The sequence below is a fragment of the Pinus tabuliformis genome, chromosome J, assembly GCF_031772625.1.
Source record: "Pinus tabuliformis cultivar Carrire ecotype Pingquan chromosome J, CPIR1, whole genome shotgun sequence".
NCBI lineage: Eukaryota > Viridiplantae > Streptophyta > Pinopsida > Pinales > Pinaceae > Pinus > Pinus tabuliformis.
The window spans coordinates 329,313,902-329,338,557 of NC_142295.1; positions in this window are offsets into that span (position 1 = coordinate 329,313,902).

A 24,656-nucleotide genomic window follows, 5' to 3' on the forward strand; every position below is an offset into this window, starting at 1 on the left:
GTTTCCAATCATGGGTTGGAAATGGACTTTGCAAGACCCCTACCCCATCCATCTCAGTCACAAACAGATGTGGGAATCCCATTTTATCCCCCATTTTTATAAAATATGCCATGATGTTATTTTACCATTGCATCAATTGATTTTTAATAAGAAAGCCCCCATATTTTCTAAAGAAGTTGCTACACACCTTCTCGTAGTAGGAAAGTATTTTCTAAAGAATGGTTTGCATGTATCAGAGTTTTTGGCAATACAATGAACCCACATGTACTCCCTTTGTATGTCTCTAACAAGCTATTAGAAAGAGAAATAGCTCACCAGACTATGGGAAAAGGATTAACCAAGACCCTAAAAGATAAAAAAAAAAGGTCATTGTGGCCATCCTTTCCCATCCGGTGTGGTTCTTTTTTGTTGGCAAATTTCAACCATGCAAACAAGGAATTAATAAGCCTAGAGAGCCTCAGGCTCAATACTCTTCCAAAGAGGCAATTTGACCCACAAAAAATAGCACAAAATATTACTATGGCAGTAAAGATTAATCCCTTTAACCATGAGGCTAATGATTATGAAGATCTTTTACAATCAACTCAATCATTCGAACAAGCATTCGATGAGGTTGTTATCACTTAAGAAATGATTTCTAAATTTGAAGCATCAGTTCTATTCCAAAGGATTGGTGTTAGCCTTGGTATAGTCTTTCCATGGTTGCTTTAGTGTCTAAGATCTAGAAAAGAGTCTTGTTGGTATGGTCAAATAGGGTCAACATTCCGTTCTTGCCCATCACTGGTCCCACATCACACATTATTTCCATCTGCCAAGCTTGTGTCAAGGTTTACATTTTACATTTGTTCCTAAGACATAATGTTAGATGGTGGTTAAGTAACTTTTATGGTTTTTAGAGTCTAAGTCATAGGGTTAGAGTCTCATTTCCATCATCAAATAAAGCTCAACAACCTTGTTTTACACTTTATGGATCTCATATCATGTTTTGAAAGTCATGTGTTTAGCCATTTTGAAATTTTTTTGAAACTTGCTATGAATCCACGTTTTCGTAGTGCAGATAGTGTAAAAAACCAGTTTTTCGCTACGAAATCACTGAACTAGGAGTTTTCGTAGCGCGCTACGAAACCCCTGAAGCAACCTGTATCAGTAGAAACACTGTTTTTACTAGTCAACTTCCAGAAAGTTTCCTGAGCAGCTGAAAACTCAATTTTGAAAACTGAAAGAGGATTTTCTTCCTAACATACCGAGCTACAAAAGCTCTTTCAGTTTCTTCAAATTCATTCTGAGTTTGGAGAAATTTATGGTTAAACTTGCGCTATGAAACTGCTCTAGGCACAGTTTTGTCTTTTTGTTTTAGCAGTATTTTCCAAGATCAGTTTCTGGTTATAGGATAATTTATTTTGGAATTTTGAGGGAGGTTTTTCTTCATCAACTCTCCAGATACAATAACCTATCTCACTTTCTTCATAAGTGTTTTCAGTTGGGAGATACTAAGCTTTCATTGAGACCCTAATTTCAGAAAACGGATTTTTCCTGTTTTACACGTGTTTTTCAAGGACAGATTCTGGATAGCTGGAGAAGTGTTTTAAAAAACCAAGAGAGGTTTTTGTTCTAGACATCATGGAATAAAAAAACCTCCTTCATTTTTGAAAAATGTGTCATGGATGAGGAGATAAAGGCTCTGTCCCACGTGCCATTTTCAGGGATCCTAAACCTAAAACCAGAGAAACATGTTCCCTAATTTCTAGGGTTTGTCTTCAACAGTCAGGTGACCACATGGGAGGCTTCATCAAATTCGACTTCTTGAGGTTGAAAGTTGTCAAAGAATGCTTTAAATTCTTAGATAAGGTTGTTGTAATCATAATAAGGAGTTACACTCCTAGTTGTATTAGGTCTCTAGGATTGCTAGTTAGGTGTCATTTGCGTTTAATAGTTAGTTTTAAGTATCAATAGGTGTCATAGTAAGAGGAATTCGAATTCCCCTCATGCTGGAGGAGGAATCTCAGTTATGTAAAGAGCTCTATATATAGAAGAAGATCTAATGTACAATGTTTTGGAAATTTTCAGAGAAAGACTCATATTGTGCCATTGTAGAAGATTATGTTTTTATGAATGCAGGCTTTGGCTTTACTTCTCAGGATTCAGAAGGAGTTCAATGGTGGCTTGTTTATGTTTGTCCTTATTTCCTTATGTGCAGTAGTATGAATGTATGATACTTAGAACTCATTGACATGCTCTAACTTCCTTCATACATTCATGGACTGTGTTTTCCTACATGTCTCTATGTGTTAACTGATATATTGAAATTTGATGCCTGGACTTCCATGTTTAGCTGATACTGTTATCATACTAAGATTTTCTGACTCCATAAGCCCAATGGATGTTTGTTAATTTTGTTTCATCCACTTACATTTCTTCATTTGTTCAATAGAGTTAGCCATCTAATCCATTATCAATATCATTAATCATTTGAGAGAGCCCTCTCAGGTTGAGGAGGCTAAGCCTTAGCCAAAAGTAGGTTTGAAATAGTTACTCAAAGTATTCTTGATCAGTAGCCTATCAAGGTCCTATTTTGGTGATAACATTTTGGTGCGTTTGCCGGGAGCCTGAAGATTATTCATTCCCGAAATCAAGAGATTGAACTTCTGAAGGTAGCAGGAGCTCAGAAAATCTTTCGAGGTTGCAAAACTACCTTGGTTACTCCATTGTTGAAGAATTAGAAATTCATAGATTCATGGTGATTCCATTGGAGTTATGAAGAACTCAGATGCTACCATTCTTATTTCAAGGTATGCATGCATAAATTTTTCAGGAATTCATAGTTTCCCAAATCATTTTCCCAAGGATACATATTTTATAAGGAATGGTCCAAAATTCAATGGAGAAGATTTGAGTTTAACTTTGAAGCATATATCAGATTTTTGTGATTTTACCGAGCTTCTTAGAGTCAAACATGAGGATGTTTGCATTATGTTGTTCTATGATTCATTTCAAGGGAAATGTAAACAGTGGATTGAAAGTTTTCCTGCCAAATATATTAAGTCATTTGAAGATTTTTGGTTTATGTTTTTGGAGGAATGGATAGATAGATCAGATTTGGTGGCAAACTCTCCTTCAATTCAAGGTTTCAAACAATGGAATGATGATCATATTAATGAAGAAATAGATGAAAATTTTTCTTTGTCCTTGTATTCTTATCTAAAATCATTTGAGTGCAAGACAGAAGATAAGATGAAATTTCTGGATGAAGTTGCTAAGGACAATGAGAAAGACATTGAAGGTTTACAAGGTAAAATTCAATCATATAGTATTCATGATCATGATCATACTTTTCAAAAGCTTTATGTGGCAGAACACAAGGAGAGGGTGTTGCTTCCTTTCTCTTTCGTAATTGAGGAAGAATACACTGTTATTGAAGATCAGTTTGCACAACCAGAAAGTTTTGAGAATCATCAAACTAACCATGTGTTTTTTGACCCTACAGCTGAATACATGGAAAAGATTTACTGTTCAGGCTTCCAGTTATATTTTCATCTTGAAGAACAGTTACACCTCATGCTGCCTTGGTTATTTTAGTAGCTGGTTTATTTTTGCTTCAAGCATAGTCAAGAGATTCAAGTGTCAAATCAGATCGATGATTGGCTTCATTGGAAGTTTCATGTTCCTTGAGCTACAAGTGGAGATTGCAGCTGATAGATAGGTAGATGCAAATAAGCTCAGGGTAGGTTGACTGAGCATCTATTTCAGTAGGAGCAATTTGAATTCTTCTTGCAAAAAATCATTAAAGGCTTGAGGAGCAGATTGGGTAGAAGTTCAGAGTTTTATTCTAGAGAATGGATAGCAGCACTGGAGCTACAAGTTTTTAGTGTACCACAGGGGCACACTATCCCAAGTGGAGCCACTGTTACCACTTAAGAAATGATTTCTAAAATCGGAGCATCACTTCTATTCCAAAGGATTGGTGTTAACCTTGGTCTAGTCTTTCCATGGTTGCTTTAGTGTCTAAGATCTAGAAAAGAGTCTTGTTGGTATGGTCAAATAGGGTCAACACTCCGTTCTTTCCCATCACTGGTCCCACATCACACATTATTTCCATGTGTCAAGCTTGTGTCAAGGCTTTCATTTTAAATTTGTTCCTAAGTAATAATTTTAGATGGTGGGTAAGTCACTTTTATGGTTTTTAGAGTCTAAGTCAGAGGGTTAGAGTCTCATTTCCATCATCAAATAAAGCTCAACAACCTTGTTTTACACTTTATGGATCTCATATCATGTTTTGAAAGTCATGTGTTTAGCCATTTTGAAATTGCTACGAATCCACATTTTCGTAGCGTAGAAAGTGTAAAAAACCAGTTTTGCGCTATGAAATCACTAAACTAGGAGTTTTCGTAGCGCGCTACGAAACCCCTGAAGTAGCCTGTATCAGTAGAAAAACTGTTTTTACTAGTCAACTTCCAGAAGGTTTCCTGAGCAGTTTAAAACTCAATTTTGAAAACTGAAAGAGGATTTTCTTCCTCACATAATGAACTACAAAAACCTCTTTAATTTTCTTCAAATTCATTCTTAGGTGGGAGAAATTTATGGTTAAACTTGCACTACGAAACTGCTGTAGGTGCAGTTTTGTCTTCTTGTTTTAGCAGTCCTTTTCAAGATCAGTTTCTGGTTATAGGAAAATTTATTTTGGAATTATGAGGGAGGTTTTTCTTCATAAAATTTCCAGATACAATAACCTATCTCACTTTCTTCATAAGTGTTTTCAGTTGGGAGATACTAAGCTTTCATTGAGACCCTAATTTCAGAAAACGGATTTTTCCTGTTTTACACGTGTTTTTCAAGGACAGATTCTGGACAGCTTGAGAAGTTTTTTAAAAAAACAAGAGAGGTTTTTGTTCTAGATGTCATGGAATACAAAAAAATCCTTCAATTTAGAAAAATGTTTCATGGATGAGGAGATAAGGGCTCTGTCCCACGTGCCATTTTCAGGGATCCTAAACCTAAAAACAACGAAACATGTTCCCTAATTTCTAGGGTTTGTCTTCAGCAGTCAGGTGACCACGTGGGAGACTTCATCAAATTCGACTTCTTGAGGTTGCAAGTTGTCAAAGAATGCTTTAAATGCTTAGATAAGGTTGTTGTAATCATAATAAGGAGTTACACTCCTAGTTGTATTAGGTCTCTAGGACTGCTAGTTAGGTTTCATTTGCATTTAATAGTTAGTTTTAAGTATCAATAGATGTCATAGTAAGAGGAATTCGAATTCCCCTCATGCTGGAGGAGGAATCTCAGTTATGTAAAGAGCTCTATATATAGAAGAAGATCTAATGTACAAAGTTTTGGAAATTTTCAGAGAAAGACTCATATTGTGCCATTGTAGAAGATTATGTTTTTATGAATGCAGGCTTTGGCTTTACTTCTCAGGATTCAGAAGGAGTTCAATGGTGGCTTGTTTATGTTTGTCCTTATTTCCTTATGTGCAGTAGTATGAATGTATGATACTTAGAACTCATTGGCATGCTCTAACTTCCTTCATACATTCATGGACTGTGTTTTCCTACATGTCTCTATGTGTTAACTAATATATTGAACTTTGATGCCCTGACTTCCATGTTTAGCTGATACTACTATCATAATAAGCTTTTCTGACTCCATATGCCCAATGGATGTTTGTTGATTGTGTTTCAACCACTTACATTTCTTCATTTGTTCAATAGAGTTAGCCATCTAATCCATTATCAATATCATTAATCATTTGAGAGAGCCCTCTCAGGTTGAGGAGGCTAAGCCTCAACAAAAAGTAGGTTTGAAATAGTTACTCAAAGTCTTCCTAATCAGCAGCCTATCAAGGTCCTATTTTGGTGATAACAGAGGTGAAGGCGAATTTGAATCCTGAAGATTTTGAAAATTTTAAGGAATTCATAAATCAAAGGCTCAAAACAATCCCATTACATTTGTTAAAAGTATACTTAGAAATATAAATCATTCATACAAGTGTGTGTAGTAAATAAACAGTGTAATTGCAATTCATATCAACAGATAATAACCGAAGAATAGATACACGGAATTTAGATAAAACATATCTTTATTATTGTCTTTCTTTGGTTACAGACTCGACTCCGCCTTGCGCAGTCAGCTACAGGGGTCCGTGCACTCAGCTGCAGACAACTAGGCCTCTACACACTCAACTACAGATCCTTCTCCTACTATACAACCCAAGACACACTTCACATTGCTCTATTCTTCTACTTCTCTACTTCATACTTCGCTCATCTTCAACTACTTTCTTCTCTTTTACACGTAGAGCCTCGGTCTATTTATACAATCCCAGGCTGAAATTACATTACAAACTAGGGCAGACAACCCTATGACTCTAACATACATCCGTGCCCATAATTCGTGGAGCTTTACAACATTATTTGGTCAAAACATGGGCTTTGAGCCCCAAAACATGCTTCGAGGGGGATTCCATCCCCAACAATAAGTAAGATACGAGGTGTAACTTGGGGAAATAGCACAGATCGCTGCCCTAGCAATGCGAAAGCATCTCAACCCCTAGTTAGGGTTGTGTGAAAGGAAATCCTAACAGATCATGAAGCTTTCACAAGTCAGGACAGTGCTTAGAGTGACCTACGTGAAGGTAGTCATAGTTGGATTAAATTGACCCCTCAAACATCTGCAGGGCGCGGAAACTTGGTTCCAACATCCGCCCATACAACTTTGGGTGCGACTTCAGTCCGCACACCGTGGACTGAAGCCGAAAGGGCTAGTAGTGTAGGGATTTGTTTGGCTAATTAACTCCGAACCTGGGTCAACCCTCCTCAAGCCAACACAAAGGGTGATCATAGACCTTCGCGACGAATCTAAAAGGTGAATAAAGAAGTATGTTGATAAGCCCTATGGGCATATTGATCTGTGTGAAGGCAGAGTTTAGGGTAGAAAACTAACATCACAGTCATCTCATGGTGTGGAAACTTGGTTCCTGCATCCCGCCATATTGCTTCAATTGAGACTTCAGTCTATGCTCCATGGATTGATACCAAAAGGCCTAGTAGTGTAGGGATTTTCTTGGCTAACTAACGTTGAAGTTGGGTCAGGGCCCATCAAGCTAACAGACAGGCATGCAAGGACGCAGAGATCATGAAATCTCTGAGATTATCTACATTCCTAGGAAGGAAGTACGACCCAAATGGCACTATTAAGGACTTCACTACTATGGTGAAAATGAAACCATTCACCCATGAGGACAATGCCTTTGATGACGTCTTCCTATGAAAAGAAACATTTTCATATGTGATGCATATGACATCACTACTTTTTTCCCCAGATGATGTTGAAGCTTTCCATGTGTACAACAAAAATGAGATTATTGAAGGTCCCATTGGACCTACTACATATTGAACCAATAAGGGAGTCAACTCTTAGTGTAAGCTTGGAGGACAACTCCAAAGAAAATTCCAAAGAAAATTCCGAAGAAGAGACCCAGGAGACATCTAGTCATGAGTCAGAGAACTCAAAGAAGTAGTCTCAAAATGGGGGAAGCAATAAAAATAAAGAGTATGAAAGGGACACATTTGGAAGTACAGAAGAAACAACTGAGCAAACCTCAGAAAAGAAACAGGCATAAATTCCCTCTACTTCCACTCAGTCAGCGAAACCCCCAATTATTGATTTGGAAAAGGAATTGGAAAATTTCAACAAGAAGCTTCATACAGATGAAGAAACATCTGAGATACAGACTCCACAACACATGTCAACTCAAGAAATAACAGTCGAGAAAATTGTAGGCACTCAAGATGTTGAGATCATTCTTGCCACCCCTACTTCAGAAATTATTTTGAGAATTGAGGAAATTCCTCCATTATATGTGTCTTATAGTCCTACCCACAAAGTTGTCATTAAGAGATAGAGAAAGAAGAGGAAGCTAGATGTTGCAGCTATTACAAATCCCTACAATGAACCAATGGACATTGTATGGAAAGACTCGCCCATGGACCCATCTAGAAACCTCACAAGACTGTCACAATTTGCAGGAGCCTATGCTACGGAAACTATTGACAAAGCGAAAGAAGTCCAAATGTTGCTTAGAGATAAGGAACAAAAGATTCTGATGTTGGAACAACAATTAGCTCAAGAGAGATGGAATTAACAAGCAGAATTACAAGTATCCCAGCTCCAGCAGGAATCTGAACAGATGAAAATACAACATTAGGCCAACCTAGCCGAAAGAGATGTGTGGATACAAGCCATGACAGGTAAGTATAAAGAAAATCTACAAATCGATGAGTTCATAAAGGAAGCACTTAGCCTTAACTCCCAACTAATGCAGCAAAATGAAGTTCTATGCCAGAAAATATTGCAAACAAGTTCTTATTGCGAGATGAGTGATAAGGTAGCAAGCCATGTTGTCGACATGAGACTTGAGTATGACGAAATCCATAAAACGATTTCTGAATTTATCACTTGGCAAGAATTAAAAGAAGGGATAAAGGTTGATCTGCCTAAGATGGAAGAATCACATAAAGACATATTGTTCACAGACTGGGATTCATGACTCAAGCAAGCAGAAAGGGCAATGACAGTCGTGGCAGCAATAATAAACATCATAGAAGCCATCAATGAAAATTTGCATGGCGACAACCTAGTTGAAAATTCCATACTAGGATTTATTCCAAATTCCAAATAGATAGAGCAACAGTGGAGGCAGGTGACAAAAGAAAAGGAGAAGGTAATCAGACAAATGGGCAAACTAAACTGGGAATCATACTTGCTGTTCTTGGTAAAACCATACAGCCAGTGGATGACCTTGCGATGCTTAACTACCTCCACACAGAAAATGGTGCTAGCACTAACAAACATATATCTGTTGGGCAGTTGAAGTCTGCGAATCTCTAACCAACACAGCTCAAGCCTATGATAGATATTTGCGATCTCAAAGATCACGTGCAAAGGAGTTAGTCACCTAGTTTTATTTTTATTTTAGTTTTATTTTTGCATAATCTGAGGAAGGTTATTTAAACCTCCTCAACTATTTTTGTAATAATGTATTTTAGGACCTATAGTTTAGTATTTAAACCCCTCTCGTCCATTTAGAGAGGGGTCCATAAATTTTATTAGAAACATTATTCAAAACATGCACTTCTGTACCTTTGAGGAGGTTCTGATCGAAAGAATGGAACAATATCTATTTTCTCCTAAATTCCTGGCATGCTCTACTGAAATGAACTTTTGTACTCTTAGAATATGTTGGATTGATTGGAATTACGTCAATATTGCTAAAGCACATGAGCAGGACTTGTCATATAGGGTACTTTTATCTTATGATCTTATTTTGTTTATGTATCAGGCAGTAATTCTTCTTTCAATTTTTTTTATGTGTGAAAGACTGAATTACAGTTAGCATTATTGCACTTTAGTATGATGTTGGCTTTGACTTTATTCTAAATACATGAACAATTTATATGCGATATATCTTTCACAATCGTTTTAGATAAGTATTTATCCAAAACGATTATTGTTAAATGATTTCACTTCTTTTTGCAATTGAATGATCTTTATTACCAATTGTTATAGGACATTATTGTAGATCACAAACTTTATTTAATTTCTGGGTATATTTATATTTAAATAGTGTTTAAACTAGGATATATGCATGTGTTTAATAGTTTAGATTAGATTCCACTTAGCTTAATCATTCCCTTGTTACATCATATATCACCCCATCAACACTATCACAATATATTTTGGGAAACTTGTCCCATTATCCCCACTTAGAGCCAGTACAAGAAATGGAAAAGGAGTTGCTAACCAAGGTACAAACCGGGTGGTTTTCCCCCATGTTGTAGCAACGATTTTTGTGGCTTCAAAAAACTCAAAGAGAAAAAAATCATCTTCACAATTTTTTTTTTGGTCAAGTACGAGTGGAGCCTTCAATTAACCGATAAAAACATTACATATGGTACACATCCTTACAAGTGTATAGACCAAAAAAAGACAGACCCGTTGATGGTTAATAGACAACAGGGTCAACAAAACCCAAAAACATATATCGCATCGCGGAGTTACAAGGACCCAAAAGCATATGCACATAGGATTCCCAACCTGTGATATGCGATTTCTCTTTTCTACCATTGATCTCGTCTGCCAGATCAATGGCTATCACAATATCACATCGCACCATCATGTGATTTCATTACTCTCACAAGTGATATGTGATAACCTTTGGACTTCAAATAAATTGAAATAGCACCTATAATCTTCTCGAGTACGCTCACCTAAGCCTTATCGCTCAATCTCCACCATCGATCTTACCTTGAATCCAATGATTAATACTTCCTCTGATCAACAGAGCTGCTCGATGATTCAGTGCCTTAGATCAAAACCCATTTGATCCAATGGTCCACAATGACATCGCATTGAACCACTTACATGAAATTTAATAGCCTTACGGAGCCAATAAGGATTATACAACCTTAATCTATAAATGTTCAGGCTCACCCTTGAGGTTAAAGTTCAATCTCTTTACGGCCCGATATTCATTGGTTGATGAAGGCCATTAAATCCTACAGTCTGTGGCCCTTCATTTAACACACGGATTAACTAGCTCTCGAGCCCTGTAGTTGACTATGACGTAAGCATTGACTATGGGATCAATGGTTAGGATTTACTGTAGCATTTCAACTAGGCTCAAGGACTTCCACTATCTCCTACTCCCGCTAGTCTACTGAACACCGTCAATCCACCATGTCAATTTGATGGTCCATATCGATTCTCTCCTTTCACCTTCCACCAATACTTGGATTGAATCTCTTCCGTTCATTTCTTAGATCCATCTTATGCGACTTAATCCTGTCCGCCCATCACAAACAAATCTCATCCACTGATCTTCTAGATCCAACGTTCTTGTGCATCAACACTTCACTTCTTCGGTCTTCTCTTCATTTGAGATTTTACGGTTAGAATTTATTGCGGTACTTCAACCAGGCTCAAAGAATTCCACTCTCTCCTACTTTCGCTAGTCTTCCTCCTGCTCATTATTCATGGTCTGGAAGTGCACCATATATTTGGTAGCCTGGTGCTGACAATCATCACGCAATTTAGTAGAGGGTATAGAATCCCAATTGTACCATATATAGATTTCCTTACATAGCACTCCTTCATTCCCTAGATGATCAGTTAACATATTGGCTTTTGTTCGCACATTAACGAAGTTGACAGTTCTCAGGGTTCGCAAGTGTGAATGAATACTCTGGAACACCTGTGATAGCATCCAATGTTTTGACACTTATCCATTTGTCGTTCCATTACACATTTTCTTGGCTGCATTAATGACCAATTTAGAGTCAACTTCAATGATGGCATTGTGTAAATTTGACTCAATCAAGATTTCCAGGCACTCCTCTAAGGCCATGAGCTTCACCATGTTATTAGTGGTAGTCCCCAAATGACTGTGAAAGATATCCTTTATGAGCCCCTTCTCATCTCTTATGACACTACCAAATCTAGCCATCCTGGGGTTGCCCTTAGAAGCCTCATCTATATTGATTTTCAAAAGCCCATGAGGAGGAGGCTGCAAGATGTCTTTACCAATAATTGTTTTGCTCACACCCTTGTTAGTGCTTTGGGGAACTAGACAATGGAGACCCAACTGCAGTAGTATGGTAGCATCCTAGGGTGATGGAGGGTCCTCAGGAATTTTCCACATAATGGCTCCTACGGTATCTTTGAGCTATCGTAAAATTTGGACAATGATGTTCTAGGTCGAGCCTATTTTGTTCTTGAAAACCCTGCCATTGTGTTCATTCCAGAAATCCCAGATAATAAAACCTAGAACCAGAGTCCAAGCCTTGTTAATGAGTTCATTGCCTCATAAGTCTTTCCTCCAATTCTTCAATGTGTCGGTGACGTTGAGTTTGTCCCTGTTAGTTTGCCTGAACACTGAGGCCGCCCAATCCCACAAGGTTGAGGCAAAGGAGCAGAGGTTTAGTAAATGTTCCATCATCTCCTCCTGTAAGCCACATAGATGAAATTTGGATGGGCCAACAAATCCTCTTTTAAGAAGATTCTCGCATGTGATAATTTTCTTTTGGTGAACCAACCACATAAACAACTTGATTTTCATTCATTGTGAGTTCAGCCAAAGGTCATTCCAAACCTAATAAGTGTTTGGATAATCAAAACGTAGGGCCATGTGTTTAGCTTCTTTGAGGTTAAAGGTGCCTTCAGTGTTTTGACCCCATCTCAGTTGGTCAGATGAGGATGACACCAAAATCTTCCTCTGCTCTAGGTCAAGAGCAAGGGAATCTGCCTGGGTCTTCAAAGGACTCTCTTCATTATAACCAAGATCCTTCCACATTCTCCATTTTCCATTGTCCCTTACCTGATCCCAGAAGTCACTTACCATAAGTAAACCTTTGTTGTCAGTGTCATTTATTAGATTGGTTAGTTCTTCTCTAAACAAATTTGGTTCCTACTGCCAGTTATCCTCCCAAAACCATGCAAGGTTCCCAACTCAGATCTCCCAGAAGCTATGCTATTGGAAAATGGCTCTATTCTCCCAAGCAAGGTTCCAAATTTGGTAGCCCTTGATGAGCCCTAACATTCAGATATGATCCCTCTCCTACCAATTATTTTGCATATTTATGTTTCCAAAGCTTGGCCCAAGGGATTTTTGATTCCTTGAGCCACCTCCACCAACGTTTGGCTCCCGAAACTTTGCTGAGGATTTCGAGGTCATGAAGCCCCAAACCACCATGGGCCTTAGGTTTGTAGAGCTTGTCCCAAGCTACCAAAGCCCAGTTATTTTTATATTCCCCTTTGCCCCAAAGAAAATCTCGTTGAATACTCTTGATTTGTTGCATAACTCCTTTGGGAGTAGGAAGAGCTGAAAATATGAAAATGGGTATAGCCTGTAAGACAACCTTTGTAAGCACAAGATGCCCCACCAAATTCAAAGACTTGTAGGTCCATTTCCTCACTTTGTCTTGAAGTTGGTTAGTTTCTGGCTCCCACACTCCCTTGCTCAGAGGTTTGTCACTAAGAGGCATTCCAAGGTACTTGGAAGGTAACTGATCCCTTTAAAACCCGAGAATTCTAGTGACGTTCCTCTGAATGGCAATGTCAGTGCTAAAAAAAAACACCATTGATTTGTCAAGGCTTACCTCTATACCAGCATCCAAAGCAAAGTAATTCAGGATTTTCTTGAAAGCTCTGGCTTCCTTGATCGTAGGAATGCCCTGCAACATTGTGTCATCAACAAATTATTGATGAGTAGAAGTAGCACCATCTAGGGTAAGTTTCAAAACCTTGATTCTTCCTTCAACATTTTCCATTTTAGTCACTCTTCCTAGCCCTTCCATCATGAGAACAAAGAGGAAGGGGGAGAGTTGATCCCCATTGTCTGAGACCCCTAGAAGGCATAAAGGTTCTAGAGGGAGAGCCGTTAAGTATAATGGAGAATCTAGACATGGATACAAGGGCCATAACCCATCTTATCTAGCTGTGTTGAAGCCATATGCTCTTAGCACTGCCATGATGTAAGACCAGCCTAACTTTTCATAAGATTTCTCTAGTTCGAGCTGCATGATCATACGAGCTTGCTTATTGCTCTTAAGAGAGTGTACCACCTTGTGAGCTTGTATGATGTTGTTAAGAATCTGTCTTCCTTCCACAAATCCAGTTTGCTCCTCTGAGATGAGAGCAGGAAGAAGAGGCTAGAGTCTATTAGCGATCACTTTGGAAATAATTTTTTACACCACATTACATAAGACTATGGGTCTGAATCTATTTGGTGTCATAGATTTTTCCTGCTTTGGAATCAAAGCTATGAGAGAGGCATTAAGAGGTTTCAAAACAGTTTTTGATCTTCTAGAGTCTTCCACAACATCGAGGATATATTGTTTGACTATTTTCCGACAAGCTTTGAAGAAGTCCACATCGAAACCATCAAGGCCAGGAGCTTTCTCATTGATAACTTCACTAACCTCCTCATCAGACACTGGCTTGTTAAGATTGTGGTTGTCTTCCCTGGTTACAAGCTTAGGAATGAACTTTGTGAATTTGTTAATGAACTAAGTTCTATTGACGAGAGGCTCCTCTACTATGCTAAGGAAGTGTTGAACTAGGATGGATTCCATTTCTTTGCAAGAGACGAGCTCTTTCCCTTGAGAATATTTAAGTTTTGAAATTCTGTTATGATATCTGTGATGCAAGGTTAATCTATGAAAAAACTTCGTGTTTCTTTCTCCTTCTCTAATCCACTGCACCCTCGATTTCTTTCTCCAGAAAATCTCCTCTTCTTTCTATCATGCACTGATCTTCCCATTCATTATAAAGAGAGTCAGCCTGAATTTTCCATTCCTGAGTAAAACCTTCTGAGATGATGATCTAAATAATGTCCTGGATTTTCTCCTCAAATTCTCTTTTGGCTTAAAAAATATTACCAAAATATTTTTTGTTCCAATCATTAAGCATAGATTTGATGTGTTTAAGTCTCTGGTACAACATGAACATTTTAGTGCCTTGAACAGGCATATCTTCTATCCACCATTTGTCAATATTACTGGTGAAGTTATGGTGAGAGAGCCAGACATTTTCAAACCTAAAAGGTTTGTTCCTCGGCGTACCCATAAAAGTAGCTTCAAGATGGATAGGCCAGTGGTCCAAGCCTCCGAAGGGAAGGATTAAAGCTAACATATCAAGGCCTGTGAGAAGGAGGTCCTCTGAGATTATGAATCTATCTAATTTAGAGGCGACTTGAGAAGCCCCTCCCCTCTTATTATTCCAGGTAAAAGTGCCATTTATTGTTTCTATGTCCACTAGCCCCATGTTATTCATGAAGTTCTGGAAGGCAATGGAGTCTCTGCCTAGTCTTCTGGTATAGCCTCTTTTCTCTGTAAGAGATCTAATCATAGTGAAATCCCCTCCTAGAATCTAGGGCATATCCGGATATCTCTCTCTCAGCTCCTCAAGGGAGGTGAGAAGCTTAAGTTTGTCTTCTAGTTTTCGAGGACCGTAGATGTTAGTGATTGTGTAGATCTCCTTATCACCCAAAGGTTGAATCACCAGCGATAGATAGTTCCTAGAAGCTTCAACATCTAGGATTCCAAGTTTTTGAGGATCCCATAGAGTAAGAATCCCACTCACCAAGGAATCCACTTTAACCTCTAGATACTCATACTTGATTAATCATTTTTTGTGTATCTCTCTGATCTTGTCCATCAAACATTTTGTTTCCTGAATAAAAAACAATATCTGGTTTCTCTTCTTTTATTCTACTGCTAAGAGTTGTTTGTTTCCTTTTACTTCTGAGACCCGTAATGTTCCAAGTCATAATATTCTTTAAGAAAGGTTTGTAAAGGAGTAACTGGTGAGATCCATCATCTTACCTGAGTTAATCATAAGTTTCCCACATTCGTTCAGTAGCTCATTATGTTTTTTCCTTCCTCTTTTCCTACCTGGGTTCTTGGAAGAATGCATCATTGTATCCTGCATCATTTTCACTCCCCTATTCTCTTGGCTATAATGGTTTATTTTGACTCCAGAACACTTCATTTGTGATCTCCAGAGGAAGAGATGTTGAACCCTATCAAACTCCTCTTTTGATAGAGAGTCTACCCCTTTGATGATTCCATACTCCAAAAATTTTTCTAGATCTAAATTCCCCCTCTCTAGAATCTCCTACAGTTCATGGTCTTCCATTCCAGCCTCACTTGGGGTCATATCGTGGTCCCTACTGAGCTCCATAATTCTCAGCATATCATCCTTTTGTTTGTTTTTTTCTAATATATCCTTCATATTAGCATCCCTTTCTTTCTCAGTGGGAATATCCTCTAATTCCTGGTTTGTCCCATTGTTTTCGACTTCTTCCTCTAAGATCTTGAAACTATTGTGGCTCAGTTGTCCATCTTCATTAATTTTCTTTTGGTACCGCTTGACTCCTTTCCCTTTACCCCGAACCTTACTAAAACCTTCAGGATCCTTGCCTGTAGTGGCTTTCGTATTTCTCTCAAGCTTGTTCAATGGGTGGTCGTTGTATTGATGCACGTGTTCTTGGCACTTACGGCACCTAAATGGGACATGTTCATAGTCCACTATGTGCATCCATTCTTGGTCATACACTTCTAAAATGATTGCATCGGGAAATGCCCCAGATAAGTCCATTTCCACACATATCCGGGCGAAGGAAGTGTATTTGCCTCATAGAGTAGCATTTGAGATCTTTATAAAATTCCCTAACTTGTTGCCGATACCCTTTAGAGACTCCAACAACAAATAATCTAAAGGAAGGGAGTAGAGTCTTATCCATACCAGCAACAAGGTGAAAGTTTCTCATTCTAGGACAAAATTCATTACCCATGGTCTCATATAAAGGCTTGTAGAAGCATAAAAATAGGGTCCTCCCTCGAACACTCTGTCTTTATCCTCTAAGCTTGTGAACACCACTATGAAGAAGCCCTTCGACCCAAGGTGAAAGTTAATTTCCCCTTTGGTTTCTAGTGGTTCTGTTTCCATGCTCGCAAAGCTTTCTCCGTCGGCCAAATCCCCATAAATTTACAGATAACAATATATTCCGCCATGTGTTCTCTATGCACCTGCATCACTGGATCACTTAAAATGACTCAAGGAATAGTGGTCGACTTGCGTTTACATAGCCTAGATGTACTCATAGGAGAAACTTTCTGACAACTAACCTCTATCCTCTTCTCCTTACTAGCTTCCTCATGATTCTCTTCCTTTCCTTGAGGTATGATGGTTTCTGTTTTTTTTTGTATTTGTAGCCTCTGTTACCATCTTCGTTGGTTTCTTGAGGTGTTGTGATCCACCTCCCTTGATTCTGTCCACAACCACTTGACTGTAGGAGGGATATGAATGCCCTCCTCCACCCCCCACCATGGTCACCAGCGACAAAAACCTAAAGAAAAACCCTAGTTCAAATTGTAGACCTCTCCCCCAAAAAACCGTCTTCATAATTCTTTAATATCACCCTCAAGATAAATTCCAATTATATAGATGCTCGAATACTAAATTTCCGAAATGGAAGATATGCAATTTTCCACTAGTCCATGATAGAGTATCGAATGATTTCTTGAAAATTTTCTCAAAATTAAATATGCATGAAATATTCGATAATTTCACGTAAATAAACCCACTCTTAGAGTTAATTAAATGACGAGCAATCTCAATATATGTCAGGCACAAGAATATTCAAAACCCAATGTCAATGATCACGAAACTTAGCATGCAAAAGGTTTAGCACTTAAATTTTGAAAATTTATTACCATGAAAAAACGATGAAATTTAAATGCTAATCAAATAAAAACTTCAAGCAATTCCAAAATTAAAATGATTTTCTTAAATACTCCAATCTAGAAAATATGTGTCTCCTATAGTCAAACCTTATAGATATTTAAAAAAATTATTATATTTTTCCTTGACTATGGAGAGTTTACATTTTTTTAGTCAAACCTTAGAGATATTTAAAATTTTAAAATTTCCTTGATTATGGGAAAGATTAAAAAAAACTTTTCCTTAAGAAAAAATATCACCAAAAATCCTTATCAAAAAAGATCCAAGAAAAAGAACTTTAGTCATATCTTTACTGAATGTAATTGAATTTAATTTGATAAATGATTCAAAAAAAAATAATTAAATCCAGAAAATGAATCTTTTTAATGTGAAGAAAAGTAAAAAAAATAAAAATTGATTTTTTAAAAGGCCAAAGTTTTTATGAAAAAGTTGATTTTAATTTTTATTTTTAGTGGGCCAAACGCCACACATCAGATCTAGAATTAAATCAAAATTTAAATCGAATTTAAATTTTGTTTTTTAGAAGGCTAAACCCCAAAAATTTGAAATAAAATCGAATGAAGGCGTTAAGGTGGAAAAAAATGATTTGTTTTACTTTGGGACTAGGTCAAAATTGAGGGGTGTAAAGGCAATGGAAGGGAGAGCCTTTTGTACACAAGTTGAAGGAAGAAAATACCTGAGGAGGAAGCAAGGGGAAGGGAAGAACGTAGAGGGAGAGGAGTTGGTGCAGGTCAAGAGAGGAGAGGGATGTGAATGAGGGAGTGAAAGACAACAAGGGAATGAGGGAGATGGTCACACGAATAAGAAAATACTACGGGGTAGGGATAAGACGCAAGTGGCAGCAACAAGAAGAAACCCAGGTGCAGGGAGAGAGAAACCCACATGTAGGTAGAGAGGGAATGAAATATGCTAGGGAAAGAATAAAAGTTGGGTAGGAGAAAAGTGATGCAGCCCAGGCTGCCCCCAGGCCACTTCTACCAGGATCTTCCGACCACAAGCATATAAAAGCTTGTTTCCAGCATTATAATCTCATGAGTTATAACAGCGCTCTTAAAAGACACATATTGAAATTGGACTTGAACATATGGTGTTATAAAACCAAACTTTATAACCTACGGCATTCTTCTCCAGTTCTTAACAGAAACATACAATATGTCATGTGCATATCAACTTACTTCATCCGCACAATTCTTTGGTACCGTGCTGGTTAAAGTCTGCTTATAAACAAAAGCTCAAGGTATATTTATATTGCCTTTACGTTAAACAAAATATGGGCATCAGAACCCATGTATGGCTTACCATCAATAATGCGCATGTATGCTTCTGTTTCCGCACACAATTTCCACAATTTCGGTCAACGCATATAGGCAATTCGCCCGCAGTTCGGGTAGATCAACCACGGCTGTCTGCATACACTTTTCCACTGGTTATATATTCATTTCAATATTCTCACGCCTTAATCCTTGAAGCTCGCTCTATGCCAATTTGGTTCGATGTGTATGAACATCACAACACAACATATACATAACCCGCAGTCACAACCAATATCCGGGCAGCGCTTCAAGGATTAACCATTATGCATATACGACTTATTTAATTACATGCGCAGCTTTCTAATGTATGGACAGTTCCGCTGTTCGCAGCAACAAGCAGCTTACACGTTCAACAACCGATGCTCTAATCTTGACTTAACCATTACCGCATACGCACTAGTATAATGTTTCACTGTTCGGTGATTGAATTAAACCAGCAGCTACCAGCATGCAATAAAAGGATCTGTCTACGTACAGCATGTGAGATGCGATGGGCTATTCTGTCTACACGGATCTATTTAAAAAAATTACACAATCATATATCCGCAGAGGAGCTTAATGTCTATCACCTGAAGCTACGCACCCACAGTCCATACATATATCAATTGCGCACTGGAAACACCAATAACGGATTAATGTTCAGCAGTTGTATGAGGAAACTAGGACCATCAGCACCTACGCAGTTCCAACATTATATCACATTCATATATGTGCATCACATAAAATCAAGCCTGTCACAATCATGTCCATGCAATCATATTTATATTCACATAAACAAATATTTACACAACAGTTATATTCATGGCCAGATATGCAAATCCATGGCCCTTTTACAAATTGCCCGAAGGCTCCCAAGGAGAAATCTTGCTCACTCTACAAACACAGTCCTCACACTTCTCTGCCCAATGCCTTGGAGGCTTCTTAATTTATTAACTTAGCATGCTCTAAAAATCCTAACTAAAGCTCATGCAATGCATACATATGGTAAAAGCGTCTTTTTAGCTTTATTCTGCCTTTTTCCTATTCTAAAATAGAAAAGCTATCCTTATCACTTAAAGATCCACATCCACTACTTTATGCCTAAAAGCTCTCCTAGTTTTATTTGAGAATATCTAATTAACTAATGCATGACCCCTATGTCTATTATTTACAATAATTTCCTTTTTGGCTCGATGCTCCCGCATAAAAAAGAGTTGAGGAAAACAAGGATTAGGGCTACGATTTAAGAAAAAAACACACAGGATAATGAGGACCGCAGATAACAAAGAGAAAGGAGTAGAAAAGGAATGAAGAAGGATTTCCAGAGGAAAGGAAAAATTAAAAGAATGAGGAAGGAGGATGAAATGAAACAAGAAAACGGCTGTGATTTGGAGGAGAGAGAGAGAGAGTCAAATTTTACAAAGAGAGGAGAAAAAAAACACATCAGAGAGGATCGATTTCCAACAAAGGAAAAGAAAGGAAAAATTGCAGAGGGATTAGCAAGAAAATTTGAAGGGTTTCAAAGTAGTGAACGGTATCCCAAGAACCTTAAATAATTTCCTACAAAATTATATGTTAAACTAATATACCTCTGCTTCAAATTTGTTTCAGAAAAATTTATGAAATCCCCAGATCTAAATTTGAAACCCTCGGACTAAGAATAATTTTGGATAATTTGTCCTTGGAAAATGGTATTGAGATCATTCTTTCCCTCCAGGGTCTAGATCTCACTCCAAATTAAATTATTCCTTCAGATCCACACTTGCAAAATGGAAACAAAAATACCCAGAGATTGATATATAAAAATAAAAACTTAAACCCTAAGACCTAAATAAAAAAAAAATAAAAAAAAAGAATTGATTTATACAAGATAATTACATATTTATATAAATGAGTTATAGATATATTAGATCTAAGGAATATGAGTCCAACTCTTCTCTAAGATATGATGATCTAAGGCTCTTCCTAGCCAGATCTATCAACTTTTCCACAAAAATATTTAAAGCATTTTGGTTTTTTTAGAGAGGTACTAGCCCAAAAACTTAATGCATAAAAATGTAATCTTTATATCAATCTTGAAGTTAGTATGAGGTAGGCTCTTCAGACAATATATGTTGAGAGTTGGCTGGTCCAACCAAGTTCTATCCCCAAATGCTCAATGAAAATATTAGAGATCTTTTGATAACGCTAGATCAACCATCAAACCATGTAGAGAAACAAAATAAGAATAAAATTATGAGGAAATAGAGATACCTGTTAATTCAATCAAAATTAAAAATGTTACCCTAGATTTAACAAACTGAATGAGATACTTGTATTCAGATTATTCTAAGAGATCTATTGATTTGTGTTTTTCAAATAATATTTGTGGAAATTGAAACGATGTTTCCATAGATTCGTTAAGAGGAACACCACCACAAGTTGAAACCCCAAATACTTTTTCATTAATTCCATCAAATATAAAAGAGATCTTGAGAGCTTAGTACATAATTCAAAGATTGGATGAAAAAAACACCGACTCTGACCACTAATTTATAGATAAATTCTCTAACTACTATTTCGCTTGATCCCCATCAAAGTATTCCAAACCATTGAAAAAGTTTTGATTATATTTTAATCTCATTTATCGAAATTTTTTATTTTATGAGGAATTTCAAATTTTTCATTTAATTCTTTTTTAATTAACTAAAATATATAATTTTGAATTAATGACCTAAAAGAATTGACTTTGACTTAACTACCAAGGTCCAAGGATCCAATATTTCTAAAATTTTTCAATATTCCCTTGGCCTGTGACCTTTAAAACATTGTTTTTTTAACACCCACAAATTTTTCCTTTAGAGAATTTAAACTTACGTGAGACATAGAATTAATTAAATTTATGGCTTAGCAATTTTAATTTAATTTGGCATGAAAATTAAATTAACTGACTTATGAGGGGATTAATTATTTTTCCAACCCTCTAATTCTTAGCCATGGTGTCTAATTATGAGGGATCATGCACAAAATATTTTTTACATCAATATTTTACATTTTAATACATGAAGGGGGAAACCCATTCATTATAGACCCTAAAACAATACCCATTTCCGTGACATAAAATATAATCCAATAGACCAAGTGACTTGAAATAAAATAATCTATCCAAATAGAGAGGATTATTCCCAAATCACGTTTACAGAGAATTGATCTAAAATACTAGGACTCGCCTAAGATTTTAGTGAGAAAATCCACTTTAGCTTTTGGGTAAGAGTGGAGGGAAAAATATTGTTGATCATTTGTGTCTAGAGACATAGGTGAGTTAGTGGGACAAAATACCTCCTAGAATGGATATCTTCACCAAAACCATAGGTTTACCTAGGTTGTTACATACGGATGTGGCCAGACTGAGATTATTTACGTTTTACGTATGTAGAATGGGTTGTCATATTCATAAAACTATCGGCTGATGATTAAGTCTGAATGGAATGGATACTCAAACATGATGGATCCGTTTTGTGAAAAAAGGGATGTACTGCTATGGGGTCATTGACACAAAGTGGTCAACATCTGGCTCTACCTCGGGATATGTTGTTTCATCCGAGGAATGTGAGAATCCATAATATCCATCCAAGAAATAAGCAAGATTATATAAGTAACATCCATCCAAAATTCAGCATATAACATTAAGCACATGAAAATAGAAGCTCTTCAATTATTAACTATTCTACTAACATTAAAATATAAATTTAATCTAACTACAAAGTCAAAATGGTGAAATAGCAGGGTGTAAGGTTAGCGATACAATACAAAGGATGCATTGTGGCATCAAATGTGTTCAATATAGTGCATATTGAGAATTTTCTTTCTTTGAAGAAAATCTATGGGTTGTTTTTCAGATGTGCCATGTCCAATCCTGCATATGGTAGTACTTTGTCTTATCCAAAAAGCGAGTTTCTTGCGGCCATTAGAAGCATCAAACTGCTTCCTTGTTCCTTTTATTTTTCACTTTAGGCTTTTCTTCGTGGTAGGATGTATTGTTGATGATGTGGAACATTCTTCTTGAGAACTTTCGGAGGAAGTATTTAAGATATTTGTGACATGCCTCTCTTCATTATGCATATGTTATGTGATAAATGATGGATCATTTTCACAAGTGTTATGAGTTATAACTTGATCCTTTTCAATTTATTCTCTGGTCATGTCATCCTCAGCTAAATCTTCGTTAATGGGGTCAGCCACCTTCTTAGGATATTCACAACAAGATAGGACCTTTTGTAATGGACTGACAAAGTTATAATCTATTGAAAGCTCCTTGATTTTCTTCCATATATCATATGGATCAGGTTGAAACTCATGTACCTATGATCTCCTTTCTCTGGATTTCCTTACTATTAATTTCGATTGATTGAACTCAATTTTCACAAATTTGTCTTGTAGATTGATATGATTGGATTTAGTAGTTTTCATTTTCTGAGTGTGCTTTTCTTCCATTGCAATCATATGATTATGAATAATGGACATCTAATTTGAATGATTAACTTCCATTATCTTTAATATTTTTTATGGTATCAGTTAGCACCTAAATCTTCCTTAGGCTAAAGAAAGGAAAAAATTAGGGTAACCACAAACCATGCTCAGTCTGGTAGCTAGCCCTACCAGAGCAGGAGAGGGCTCTCTCTGAGTCACGCTCAGTGAATGGATAAGCAAAAATATTCTGAGATGACTTACAATGCAATATTTACCTTAGGCTAGTAAGTGAATAGGGATTTTGGAAAAGATTTTATGAAGTGACTGAGCTTCTGGGATGTATATGGGACTGGCTCTCAAAAAAGAACAGAGAATCGAATATGAAGGCACAAATTATTCCATGAGGCAAGGTAGGTGGCAAGCACAGCAATTTCGACTTAAGGTAACGTGGAATGGAAAGATTGCTGAAGAGAGTGAAAAGGGCATGGTCGCATGAATCCTTTTCAACAGAAGAGTAACACTGCACATGAAATTTTCCCACAGGTAGAGCAATATAAATTGAATTCTACCTAATCTCACTTAGAAAATTTCACTGCAATGAAGCATGAAATGAAATATGAAACATAACAAGATACATATGGAACATAAGAGCACATTTGCTACACTCACGACCACAAGAATCTCATGAAACAGAGCCGCCACCTTTCATTAATTCTCTGTCAAAAATACACAGTGTAGAAACAAAGTTTCTTTCCCACAGTCTCCCAGAAGTTACAAGCCAGCCAACCCTTTGCAAATAACTTGCATACAATATATAGAAAGTGTAGAGAAGAGATGGAATGCCTAGGGGTTGGGAAGTTACTCAAATCATTTCGAAAAGGAGATGGAGAGCCAACCATCAGCTACAGGTGCAGCGCTCTCAAGCATGACATTTGGCTGGGGTGACCCTTTGCATTCTTTTGCCACTTGGAAAGATGCCCACTTGGAGAGAAAATTCTTTAAAAGCCGCCTTTGGTGTCAAAAAACCAAAGAATAGATGACCGGGCCCACTTGGAGAAGTCGCGACCCGAAATTTCGCGAAACGGGAGCAATTTGGCAGTTTTTTCCTTTGTGCGCCACGCCAAATTCTCTATGCATTACGCCAATTTAGAGCCTGTTTTGGGGCACTTTCAGGTGTCCAAAATGTGCCCAAGTGGGCTTGTTGGAAAGCTTGCCCTGTCTACTTTCTAAACCCATTGGAATTTCCCAATTTGGTGCTCATTTGACCCTCCAAATATTCATTCTCCCAAGACTGCTTTCTGTGTGTCCAAAAAGTGGCAGAGAGGCCATTTTTGGGTGTTTTTTGACCTTTAGGAGACCCAAAACTTGTCAAAATTTCTTGCCCGGACACCAATAGACGTACTTTTCGATGCTAAGTCCAAATATGCAAGCTGTTCCTTGATTGGAGTGCTAGAATTTTAGCGTCGCGCGCACAGGGAGGAATTTCCTGTTTTTTGTCCAAAATATTTTCCTGTGACCAAAATTTGCCCAAATTTTTTGAAATTTGGGCTGGAGGTTCCCTATGAAGTGATTTGTTGTGCCAAGGAAGCCCTAGCCAAGATTTGAAGCTGATCTTGC